The sequence below is a fragment of the Oncorhynchus gorbuscha genome, linkage group LG01 (genome assembly GCF_021184085.1).
Source record: "Oncorhynchus gorbuscha isolate QuinsamMale2020 ecotype Even-year linkage group LG01, OgorEven_v1.0, whole genome shotgun sequence".
NCBI classification, from domain to species: Eukaryota; Metazoa; Chordata; class Actinopteri; order Salmoniformes; family Salmonidae; genus Oncorhynchus; species Oncorhynchus gorbuscha.
In genome coordinates, this window is record NC_060173.1 from 37,224,961 (window position 1) to 37,238,370 (window position 13,410).

Consider the following 13,410-nt stretch of genomic DNA (forward strand, 5'->3'; position numbering starts at 1 on the left):
CATTTAAGGGAAACTGTCGGGAGGCAGATATAAAAAACAAGGATATTGAAGGATAAAGGTTTGCTAGTTTTAAACAGGTTAGAGTACAACTCATCAACACAGATAGCTTCTTAGATCTTTCGCTTACACTGAATAGAACTGACACTCCTCAGTTCAGTGCATTCACAGGACAATAATTGTTAATGAGCAAGTTACACAATATTGACTGACCAAAAACAGTGACAAATAAAACTACAGCATGAAAGAAAGAGAAAACAAGTCAGGCTCTGCATTAAAACAAACAGTTCATATTTCAGAAATAGAAATACAGTGCATTCGGAAAGTATTCAGACCCTTTGACTTTTTCCACATTTTGTTACGTTACAGCCTTTTTAGAAATGTTTGTAAATGTAAATGAGGTCAGGGCTTTGTGATGGCCACTCCAACACCTTGACTTTGATGTCCTTAAGCCATTTTGCCACAACTTTGGAAGTATGCTTGGGGTCATTGTCCATTTGGAAGGCCCCTTTGCGACCAAGCTTTAACTTCCTGACTGATGTCTTGTGATGTTGCTTCAATATATCCACATAATTTCCCCTCCTCATGATGCCATTTATTTTGTAAAGTGCACCAGTCCCTCCTGCAGCAAAGCACACCCACAACATGATGCTGCCACCCCTGTGCTTCACAGTTAGGATAGTGTTCTTCGGCTTGCAAGCCTCCCATTTTTCCTCCAAACATAACAATGGTCATTAAGGCCAAACAGTTCTATTTTTGTTTCATCAGACCAGAGGACATTTCTCCAAAAAATACGATATTTTTTCCCATGTCCAGTGGCAAACCGTTGTCTGGCTTCTTTTATGGTGGTTTTGGAGCAGTGGCTTCTTCCTTGCTGAGTGGCCTTTCAGGTTATGTCGATATCGACTCGTTTTACACTGGATGTAGATACTTTTGTACCTGTTTCCTCCAGTATCTTCACATGGTCCTTAGCTGTTGTTCTGGGATTGATTTGCACTTTTCGCACCAAAGTACTTTTATCTCTAGTAGACAGAACACGTCTCCTTCCTGAGTTTGAAGGTAGGCCTTGAAATATATCCACAGTTGCACCTCCAATTGACTCAAACAATGTCAATTAGCCTATCTGAAGCTTCAAAAGCCATGACATAATTTCTGGAATTTTCCACGCTGTTTAAAGGGACAGGCAACTTAGTGTATGTAAACTTCTGACCCACTGGAATTGTGATACAGTGAATTATAAGTGAAATAATCTGTCTGTTAACAATTGTTGGAAAAATTACCTGTGTCATGCACAAAGTAGATGTCCTAACCGACTTGCCAAAACTATAGTTTGTTAACAGGACATTTGTGGAGTGGTTTAAAAACTAGCTACAATAGTCATTTACAACATTAACAATGTCTACACTATATTTCTGATCAATTTGATGTCATTTCAATGGACAGAAAAATGATTTTCTTTCAAAAACAAGGATATTTCTAAGTGACCACAAACTTTTGAACAGTAGTGTATAAGTATTATATAAATCATGATTTGGTGAGCTGTATGTCAAGGACATATCCGGTTCAAAGCGTTACTACTCACATTCTGAGACTTGTTTTAGATTGTCCCTGCGAAATAAACTTAATATCGCCTATTCAGTTAAGCTAAACAATCCTGAAACACAGATTTGACATGGAGTACAAGTAATGATACAGGAAGTCAAAATCACATCAATGTTTAGCCTGGTCTGATGGTGTGGTCATGTGTTGTATAACCAGGAGTCCCGAAGCAGTTGAAAATAATCCGGTTTTATTCTCTGTTCTTTATCATTCTAAACATTTGTGAAAGGTGAAGTGGAACAATGATCAAAACACCATTTCTCTTTAGGGTTTGAATATCATCTTAATGTGACATCTTACACTAAATCCTCACAGTATTCTCCTCTACGGTCCTCTGTTGCTGTGTGTGTGTGTGTGTGTGTGTGTGTGTGTGTGTGTGTGTGTGTGTGTGTGTGTGTGTGTGTGTGTGTGTGTGTGTGTGTGTGTGTGTGTGTGTGTGTGTGTGTGTGTGTGTGTGTGTGTGTGTGTGTGTGTGTGTGTGTGTGTGTGTGTGTGTGTGTGTGGGAGAGATCCATATACAATATTTGAAATGTGTGTTTGTGTGTGTGTGTGAGAGAGAGAAGAGAGAGAGAGAGAGAGAGAGAGGTCCATTTACAATATTTGAAATGTGTTTTATGTGTATGTTACCTGAATGGGACGTCCAGTAGAGTGTACAAGTGTGTGAACTGAGACACCCCCAGACTTGATGGTGCCATCCTCATGGCATACCATGTAGCTCAGTTGATAGAGTGTTGTGCTTGTAACACAAGGATTGTGGGTTTAATTCCAATGGGGACCAGCAGAAAAATGTATGCACTCCCTACTGTAAGTCACTCCGGATAAGTGTGTCTGCTAAATTACTTACATTTAAAATAAGCAGCCTAGACATTAGTCAACATTGAACTGAACCAAATTAGCAACAATTGTCTTTCTAAACACACAGTCGCTGCTTAAAACAATAATCCCCCACCCCCTTGCTGGAAATCATAGCTAATGTTCATATGTTATTATATGATCTGGTGTGATGAATGTAGGTATGTGCCTTTTACCTCTATGCTGCACAGCATTCAATCTGTGTGACTCCATGTGTGCCCACACACACACATAGTCTCTTGGTTTTGTAGCTAGAAGGCTTGCAGAAGGGGTCGTGATATATACAAAACAAAAATATAAACACAACATGTAAAGTGTTTGGTCCCTTGTTTCATGAGCTGAAACAAAAGATAAAAGCTGAAGAACATATCCAGGTATTTTCCGCAGATCCTGGAGTCGTAGGCAAACTCATGGAAAACAAAAAGGAAAACGCTGCACACTGCTGCTCATGATCCCAGGTGATTTTATTTATAACAACATTTCGACCATTGTGTGCCTGATGAAGACCTAAGAGTCAAAACCTGGTTCTAAATAAAATCACCTGGGAGCAAGAGCAGCAGTGTGCAGCGGTTTCCTTTCTGTGTTGGCTGAAATATAAGATCTCAGGAATGTTCCATATACACTAAAAACTTATTTCTCTTAAACAGCCTGATCTTTACACAGGTGTACTTTGTGCTGAGGACAATAAAAGGCCACTTTAAAATGTGCTCTTTTGTTACAGAACACAAATCCTTTAGATGTCTTTAGTTTTGAGGGAGAGTGTTTGTGTGTGTGTGTGTGGGGGGGGGGGGGGGGGGGGCTGAGGAGTATTTCTGTCTGGAAAAAACTGTCTGGAAAAACTCTAAAGAATTCATTTAAATTTACTGATTTCCTTATATGAACTGTAACTCAGTAAGTCTTTGAAATTGTTGCATGTTGCATTTATATATTTTTTCAGTATAACTTGCACTTCATTTACATTTACATTTAAGTCATTTAATATAATAATAATATATGCCATTTAGCAGACGCTTTTATCCAAAGCGACTTACAGTCATGTGTGCATACATTCTACGTATGGGTGGTCCCGGGGATCGAACCCACTACCCTGGCGTTACAAGCGCCATGCTCTATTTAGCAGACGCTCTTATCCAGAGCGACTTACAATCTATACAGCCATCAAGGTCTTTTCTCCCAGTGGTATTAAAGATTTTTATAACAAACCCAAGATAGACCACAGCCTGTCGTTTCCAATGGGAGCATATTAGTCCTAGTGGGCAGAACAAGCAAAGAAGTGGGCAGAGCCAAGCACGAGCTAGTGAAAGCCTATTGACGTGTTCTAGCATGTATTTTTTATTATATATATATATAAAATTATATATATATATAAATATAATTATATATTAACTTATTTTCACCTTTATATGACCTGGCCAAGATAAAGGATAGCAGTGCGACACAAACAACAACACAGTTACACATGGAATAAACAAGCGTACAGTTAATAACACAATATAAAAAAAGAAAGTCTATATACAGTGTGTGCAAATGGTGTGAGGAGGTAGGCAATAAATACGCCATAGTAGCGAAGTAATTACAATTTAGCAGATTAACACTGAAGTGATAAATGAGCAGATGATGATGTGCAAGTAGAGATACTGGTGTGCAAAAGAGCAGAAATGTAAATAAAAACAATATGGGGATGAGGTAGGTAGATTGGGTGGGCTATTTACAGATGGACTATGTACAGCTGCAGTGATCGGTTAGCTGCTCAGATAGCTGATATTTGCAGTTCGTGAGGGGAATATAAGTCTCCAGCTTCAGCGATTTTTGCAATTCGTTCCAGTCACTGGCAGCAGAGAACTGGAAGGAAAGGCGGCCAAAGGAGGTGTTGGCTTTGGGGATGACCAGTGAGATATTCCTGCTGGAGAGCGTGTTACGGGTGGGTGTTGTTATCGTGACCAGTGAGCTGAGATAAGGCGGAGCTTTACCTAGCATAGACTTATAGATGACCTGACGATGAAATTGTAGCGAGGGCCAGCCGACCAGAGCATACAGGTCTTGTGACAGCGTGCGTCTAGGTGGTAGGTAGGAATCTCTTTGCCACCTTCTCCTCCCTCCTGAATCCTCCTCCCCTCCCCCCCCTCCTCCCTCTCTGCAGATGACTTCGTCAACCATTTTGAAAAGAAGGTCGACGACATCCGATCCTCGTTTGCTAAGTCAAACGACACCGCTGGTTCTGCTCACACTGCCCTACCCTGTGCTCTGACCTCTTTCTCCCCTCTCTCTCCAGATGAAATCTCGCGTCTTGTGACGGCCGGCCGCCCAACAACCTGCCCGCTCGACCCTATCCCCTCCTCTCTTCTCCAGACCATTTCCGGAGACCTTCTCCCTTACCTCACCTCGCTCATCAACTTATCCCTGACCGCTGGCTACGTCCCTTCCGTCTTCAAGAGAGCGAGAGTTGCACCCCTTCTGAAAAAACCTACACTCGATCCCTCCGATGTCAACAACTACAGACCAGTATCCCTTCTTTCTTTTCTCTCCAAAACTCTTGAACGTGCCGTCCTTGGTCAGCTCTCCCGCTATCTCTCTCAGAATGACCTTCTTGATCCAAATCAGTCAGGTTTCAAGACTAGTCATTCAACTGAGACTGCTCTCCTCTATATCAAGGAGGCGCTCTGCACCGCTAAAGCTAACTCGCTCTCCTCTGCTCTCATCCTTCTAGACCTATCGGCTGCCTTCGATACTGTGAACCATCAGATCCTCCTCTCCACCCTCTCCGAGTTGGGCATCTCCGGCGCGGCCCACGCTTGGATTGCGTCCTACCTGACAGGTCGCTCCTACCAGGTGGCGTGGCGAGAATCTGTCTCCTCACCACGCGCTCTCACCACTGGTGTCCCCCAGGGCTCTGTTCTAGGCCCTCTCCTATTCTCGCTATACACCAAGTCACTTGGCTCTGTCATAACCTCACATGGTCTGTCCTATCATTGCTATGCAGACGACACACAATTAATCTTCTCCTTTCCCCCTTCTGATGACCAGGTGGCGAATCGCATCTCTGCATGTCTGGCAGACATATCAGTGTGGATGACGGATCACCACCTCAAGCTGAACTTCGGCAAGACGGAGCTGCTCTTCCTCCCGGGGAAGGACTGCCCGTTCCATGATCTCGCCATCACGGTTGACAACTCCATTGTGTCCTCCTCCCAGAGCGCTAAGAACCTTGGCGTGATCCTGGACAACACCCTGTCGTTCTCAACTAACATCAAGGTGGTGGCCCGTTCCTGTAGGTTCATGCTCTACAACATCCGCAGAGTACGACCCTGCCTCACACAGGAAGCGACGCAGGTCCTAATCCAGGCACTTGTCATCTCCCGTCTGGATTACTGCAACTCGCTGTTGGCTGGGCTCCCTGCCTGTGCCATTAAACCCCTACAACTCATCCAGAACGCCGCAGCCCATCTAGTGTTCAACCTTCCCAAGTTCTCTCACGTCACCCCGCTCCTCCGCTCTCTCCACTGGCTTCCAGTTGAAGCTCGCATCCGCTACAAGACCATGGTGCTTGCCTACGGAGCTGTGAGGGGAACGGCACCTCAGTACCACCAGGCTCTGATCAGGCCCTACACCCAAATAAGGGCACTGCGTTCATCCACCTCTGGCCTGCTCGCCTCCCTACCACTGAGGAAGTACAGTTCCCGCTCAGCCCAGTCAAAACTGTTCGCTGCTCTAGCTCCTCAATGGTGGAACAAACTCCCTCACGACGCCAGGACAGCGGAGTCAATCACCACCTTCCGGAGACACCTGAAACCCCACCTCTTTAAGGAATACTTAGGATAGGATAAAGTGATCCTTCTCACCCCCCCCTCCCCCCCCTTAAAATATTTAGATGCACTATTGTAAAGTGGCTGTTCCACTGGATGTCATAAGGTGAATGCACCAATTTGTAAGTCGCTCTGGATAAGAGCGTCTGCTAAATGACTTAAATGTAATGTAATGTAGGTGTGGGAGTCAGGCGCAGGAGAGCAGGGATGTCTGAGAAGCGTGTTTTAATAAGAAAGTACACCAACACAATCAAAAGGTAGAACGCCCTCGACAACAGAAAACCCGTACAAACGCATGGAGGAACAAACAAAGTTCCGAGACTCATATACTTCAAAACCCGGGAAAACAAATAACGGTTATACTTAACCGAGCACCTCACAATAAACGACTAATCCCACACAAAATTAGGCAGGCAACAGGTTACAATTATACACACAGAAATGAACGCAAATGAAACCAGGTGTGAAAAAAAACAAAGACAAAACAAACGTCTGGCTATGCCTTCCTCCTGGCTACTCCAACCTCGGCCAACAGCTCCACCCCCCCCCCCCGCAGCTACTCGCCCAAGCCGCCCCAGCTTCTCCTTTACCCAAATCCAGATAGCAGATGTTCTGAAAGAGCTGCAAAACCTGGACCCGTACAAATCATTTGGGCTAGACAATCTGGATCCTCTATTTCTGAAACTATCCGCCGCCATTATCGCAACCCCTATTACCAGCCTGTTCAACCTCTCTTCCATATCGTCTGAGATCCCCAAGGATTGGAAAGCTGCCGCGGTCATCCCCCTCTTCAAAGGGGGGAGACACCCTGGACCCAAACTGTTACAGACCTATATCCATCCTGCCCTGCCTATCTAAGGTCTTCGAAAGCCAAGTCAACAAACAGATCACTGACCATCTCGAATCCCACCGTACCTTCTCCGCTGTGCAATCTGGTTTCCGAGCCAGTCACGGGTGCACCTCAGCCACGCTCAAGGTACTAAACGATATCATAACCGCCATCGATAAAAGACAGTACTGTGTAGCCATCTTCATCGACCTGGCCAAGGCTTTCGACTCTGTCAATCACCATATTCTTATCGGCAGACTCAGTAGCCTCGGTTTTTCGAATGACTGCCTTGCCTGGTTCACCAACTACTTTGCAGACAGAGTTCAGTGTGTCAAATCGGAGGGCATGTTGTCCGGTCCTCTGGCAGTCTCTATGGGGGTGCCACAGGGTTCAATTCTCGAGCCGACTCTTTTCTCTGTATATATCAATGATGTTGCTCTTGCTGCGGGCGATTCCCTGATCCACCTCTATGCAGACGACACCATTCTGTGTACTTCTGGCCCTTCCTTGGACACTGTGATCATTAACCTCCAATCGAGCTTCAATGCCATACAACACTCCTTCCGTGGCCTCCAACTGCTCTTAAACGCTAGTACAACCAAATGCATGCTTTTCAACTGTTCGCTGCCTGCACCCGCACGCCCGACTAGCATCACCACCCTGGATGGTTCCAACCTAGAATATGTGGACATCTATAAGTACCTAGGTGTCTGGCTAGACTGTAAACTCTCCTTCCAGACTCATATCAAACATCTCCAATCTAAAATCAAATCTAGAGTCAGCTTTCTATTTCACAACAAAGCCTCCTTCACTCACGCCGCCAAACTTACCCTAGTAAAACTGACTATCTTACCGATCCTCGACTTCGGCGATGTCATCTACAAAATAGCTTCCAATACTCTACTCAGCAAACTGGATGCAGTTTATCACAGTGCCATCCGTTTTGTTACTAAAGCACCTTATACCACCCACCACTGCGACCTGTATGCTCTAGTCGGCTGGCCCTCGCTACATATTCGTCGCCAGACCCACTGGCTCCAGGTCATCTACAAGTCCATGCTAGGTAAAGCTCCGCCTTATCTCAGTTCCCTGGTCACGAGGGCAACTCCCACCCGTAGCACGTGCTCCAGCAGGTGTATCTCACTGATCATCCCTAAAGCCACACCTCATTTGGCCGCCTTTCCTTCCAGTTCTCTGCTGCCTGTGACTGGAACGAATTGCAAAAATCGTTGACGTTGGAGACTGTCCTTCCTTCCGTCTGTCCTTCTGCACACACTTGAAACAAGGCCAAATCCTTTACAATACTTCACTCTGGATGAATGGAAAAAAAATTAAGAAAGTATGTCTGTGCTGTTATATTTTTATAAAGAGCGACTGCATACTCATGTGAAGCTTAGTTATGTAAGGTAGGCTACGTTGTAAGAGCTTTTGTCCCCAAACCACTGCAGTGTTCAGACGCTGGGCACCAACCACACCAGGAATTCTCTTCAGGTATTCAACTTGAACAAATGTTGTCACCCCTGAGATGACTCCTTTGAAGGGTGCTCTACCCCAAAGTTCAAAACACAAAACAGAAATACAATGACAGTTTTGGCCGATTTCTTACACACTGAAAGTGAATGCTTAAACAAAAGCATCAAAACCTTAACTTTTGTAACTATTTCGTAATCAAAGGCACCTAAAGTACAAACACATTTTCTGTTTTGCACTTCGTTTGCAATTCTACACACACTTCTGCAAAACACTACACACACTTCTGCAAAACACTACACACTGTTTCTTACATTGGACACATCGTTCAAGAACGAAATCTCTTGCAATCATTGAGAAAACACTTCTTTTCAAAATGCAAAACATACCTGAAATTGGCAACACACACACACACACACACACACACACACACACACACACACACACACACACACACACACACACACACACACACACACACACACACACACACACACACACACACACACACACACACACACACACACACACACACACACACACACACACACACACACACACATGAAAACACTTCTACAGTAATTGAACACAAATTACTCTGAGCCTTACCACTACAAGTAGACCTCAGGTAAGATCACCTCTTTTGTGAGAACTTTGCAAACAAGGAGGCAATGAGAGCGAGAGCAAGAGGAAGAGATAGATGAAGAGAGAGAGGAGCAGGACAAGAACAAAGAAGGGGACCAAGCAATAGACAGAGACATATTTCTGAAGACATTAGGGCCAATTTGGTGGACCATGTCATAAATCATGGCCTGACAATGAGGGAGGTTGGGCAGAGAGTCCAGCCCAACCACGGTAGCATCCATAATACGGACATTTAGACTGGAAAACAGGTATGTCTTCAACTTTCTACACTAGACTGTACCTATGGAATTGTTGCACATCATTCTGCATCACAGTACAATACAATGTAGTCCTACAATATTAGGTCTATGCTCCTCAGTGAACAAAAAAAAATAGGTATAGTGCTATGAAGTACATGTAATACTGTTTGATGTTACTGTGTACAGTATGACAGTGCAGTATGTTAAAAAAGAACCTAACCAATGACATGTTCTTTCATTTTCTACAGAACTGCCAGACAACCTCCTGAGGGTGGAAGGCAATGTCTGTTCACCATGAACAGGAACTGGCCATTGTCAATCTAGTGTTTGCAAACAACACCATCCGCCTACATCAACTATGAGAGCAAATTATCGCAGATCACACAACATTCAATAATATCAACCGTGTCAGTATGTCGACGATCTGCCGCATCTTGCGTCAACACCAATTTACGATGGAGCAGCTGTCCAGGGTTCCATTTGTGAGGAACAGTATTAGAGTCAAAGACCCTCACTATGACTATGTGCATGTAAGTGTCATTGTACTATACTGTAATACAGTAATGGCAGTAGATTTTGTCCTATTGGCACTGCATAGATACATTCAGACAAAGCAGTATCTGACCTAGGCAGTGGAGGGTGTGTTGTCTGTGGAGGCACCTGCCTTGCCTGTAGCTTGTAGTTTTGACTGAATGTGCCTGACCCAACCCCCCACCCCTACCCCCATCCTTGTGTGAAAATGTAGACATTGTAGTCCTGTGTTTTGAGTTACACCATATTCACTGTACAGTGTATGCATTTCCTGTTGCAGAGAGTCCTGGACTTTGATGCAGCTGCACAGCCTCATTAGTTTATTTCATTGATGAAGCTGGATTCAATCTAGCTAAAAACCAGGCATTGGGGCCGAAACGTTATAGAACAAAGAGCTGTTATGAATATCCCTGGGGAGCGCGGGGGAAATTAGTCTGCAAGGAGTTCTCCATCACCATGCCACCCTCGGTCCATACAATACTGCACACATAATCATATTTCTGGATGCACTACATAATGCAGTTGTACAGGACGGACCAGAGCAGCCCAGGTTTGTTGTCATCTGGGATAATGTTAATTTCCACCGGGATGCTCTGGTCAGGGACTGGTTCACTAACCACAATAACTTCACAGTTGTACAGCACAGACCAGAGCAGCCCAGGTTTGTTGTCATCTGGGATAATGTTAATTTCCACTGGGCTGCTCTGGTCAGGGACTGGTTCACCAACCACAATAACTTCACAGTTGTATACTTGCCTCCTTACTCCCCATTTCTCAATCTGTTTGAGGAATTATTTTCGGCTTGGCGTTAGAAAGTGTATGACCGCCAACCACATGCCCGCCTGCAAGCAATTGAATAGGCATGTGGAGACATTGAGGTGGGGTCAGTCCAGTGTTGGATATGGCACGCAAGGCGATATTTTCCCCGTTGCCTAGCCAGGGGGGACATTGCTTGTGATTTCGATGAGGTGATGTGGCCAGACCCTAACAGAAGGTGGGATCCATCTCTCCCAAGTGGTCATTCTCTCTTTCTCCCCTTACCCATCTGTCTATCGCCTCCTTTGAATTCCATGCTGTCACAGTTACCAGCCCTTTCAAGCTTAACATCCTTACCATTTATCGCCCTCCAGGTTCCCTCGGAGAGTTCATCAATGAGCTTGATGCCTTGATAAGCTCCTTTCCTGAGGACGGCTCACCTCTCACAGTTCTGGGCGACTTTAACCTCCCCACGTCTACCTTTGACTCTTTCCTCTCTGCCTCCTTCTTTCCACTCCTCTCCTCTTTTGACCTCACCCTCTCACCTTCCCCCCCTACTCACAAGGCAGGCAATACGCTCGACCTCATCTTTACTAGATGCTGTTCTTCCACTAATCTCATTGCAACTCCCCTCCAAGTCTCCGACCACTACCTTGTATCCTTTTCCCTCTCGCTCTCATCCAACACCTCCCACACTGCCCCTACTCGGATGGTATCGCGCCGTCCCAACCTTCGCTCTCTCTCCCCCGCTACTCTCTCCTCTTCCATCCTATCATCTCTTCCCTCCGCTCAAACCTTCTCCAACCTATCTCCTGATTCTGCCTCCTCAACCCTCCTCTCCTCCCTCTCTGCATCCTTAGACTCTCTATGTCCCCTATCCTCCAGGCCGGCTCGGTCCTCCCCTCCCGCTCCGTGGCTCGATGACTCATTGCGAGCTCACAGAACAGGGCTCCGGGCAGCCGAGCGGAAATGGAGGAAAACTCGCCTCCCTGCGGACCTGGCATCCTTTCACTCCCTCCTCTCTACATTTCCCTCCTCTGTCTCTGCTGCTAAAGCCACTTTCTACCACGCTAAATTCCAAGCATCTGCCTCTAACCCTAGGAAGCTCTTTGCCACCTTCTCCTCCCTCCTGAATCCTCCTCCCCCTCCCCCTCCTCCCTCTCTGCAGATGACTTCGTCAACCATTTTGAAAAGAAGGTCGACGACATCCGATCCTCGTTTGCTAAGTCAAACGACACCGCTGGTTCTGCTCACACTGCCCTACCCTGTGCTCTGACCTCTTTCTCCCCTCTCTCTCCAGATGAAATCTCGCGTCTTGTGACGGCCAGCCGCCCAACAACCTGCCCGCTTGACCCTATCCCCTCCTCTCTTCTCCAGACCATTTCCGGAGACCTTCTCCCTTACCTCACCTCGCTCATCAACTCATCCCTGACCGCTGGCTACGTCCCTTCCGTCTTCAAGAGAGCGAGAGTTGCACCCCTTCTGAAAAAACCTACACTCGATCCCTCCGATGTCAACAATTACAGACCAGTATCCCTTCTTTCTTTTCTCTCCAAAACTCTTGAACGTGCCGTCCTTGGCCAGCTCTCCCGCTATCTCTCTCTGAATGACCTTCTTGATCCAAATCAGTCAGGTTTCAAGACTAGTCATTCAACTGAGACTGCTCTCCTCTGTATCACGGATGCGCTCTGCACTGCTAAAGCTAACTCTCTCTCCTCTGCTCTCATCCTTCTAGATCTATCGGCTGCCTTCGATACTGTGAACCATCAGATCCTCCTCTCCACCCTCTCCGAGTTGGGCATCTCCGGCGCGGCCCACGCTTGGATTGCGTCCTACCTGACAGGTCGCTCCTACCAGGTGGCGTGGCGAGAATCTGTCTCCTCACCACGCGCTCTCACCACTGGTGTCCCCCAGGGCTCTGTTCTTGGCCCTCTCCTATTCTCGCTATACACCAAGTCACTTGGCTCTGTCATAACCTCACATGGTCTCTCCTATCATTGCTATGCAGACGACACACAATTAATCTTCTCCTTTCCCCCTTCTGATGACCAGGTGGCGAATCGCATCTCTGCATGTCTGGCAGACATATCAGTGTGGATGACGGATCACCACCTCAAGCTGAACCTCGGCAAGACGGAGCTGCTCTTCCTCCCGGGGAAGGACTGCCCGTTCCATGATCTCGCCATCACGGTTGACAACTCCATTGTGTCCTCCTCCCAGAGCGCCAAGAACCTTGGCGTGATCCTGGACAACACCCTGTCGTTCTCAACCAACATCAAGGCGGTGGCCCGTTCCTGTAGGTTCATGCTCTACAACATCCGCAGAGTACGACCCTGCCTCACACAGGAAGCGGCGCAGGTCCTAATCCAGGCACTTGTCATCTCCCGTCTGGATTACTGCAACTCGCTGTTGGCTGGGCTCCCTGCCTGTGCCATTAAACCCTTCAACTCATCCAGAACGCCGCAGCCCGTCTGGTGTTCAACCTTCCCAAGTTCTCTCACGTCACCCCGCTCCTCCGTTCTCTCCACTGGCTTCCAGTTGAAGCTTGCATCCGCTACAAGACCATGGTGCTTGCCTACGGAGCTGTGAGGGGAACGGCACCTCAGTACCTCCAGGCTCTGATCAGGCCCTACACCCAAACAAGGGCACTGCGTTCATCCACCTCTGGCCTGCTCGCCTCCCTACCACT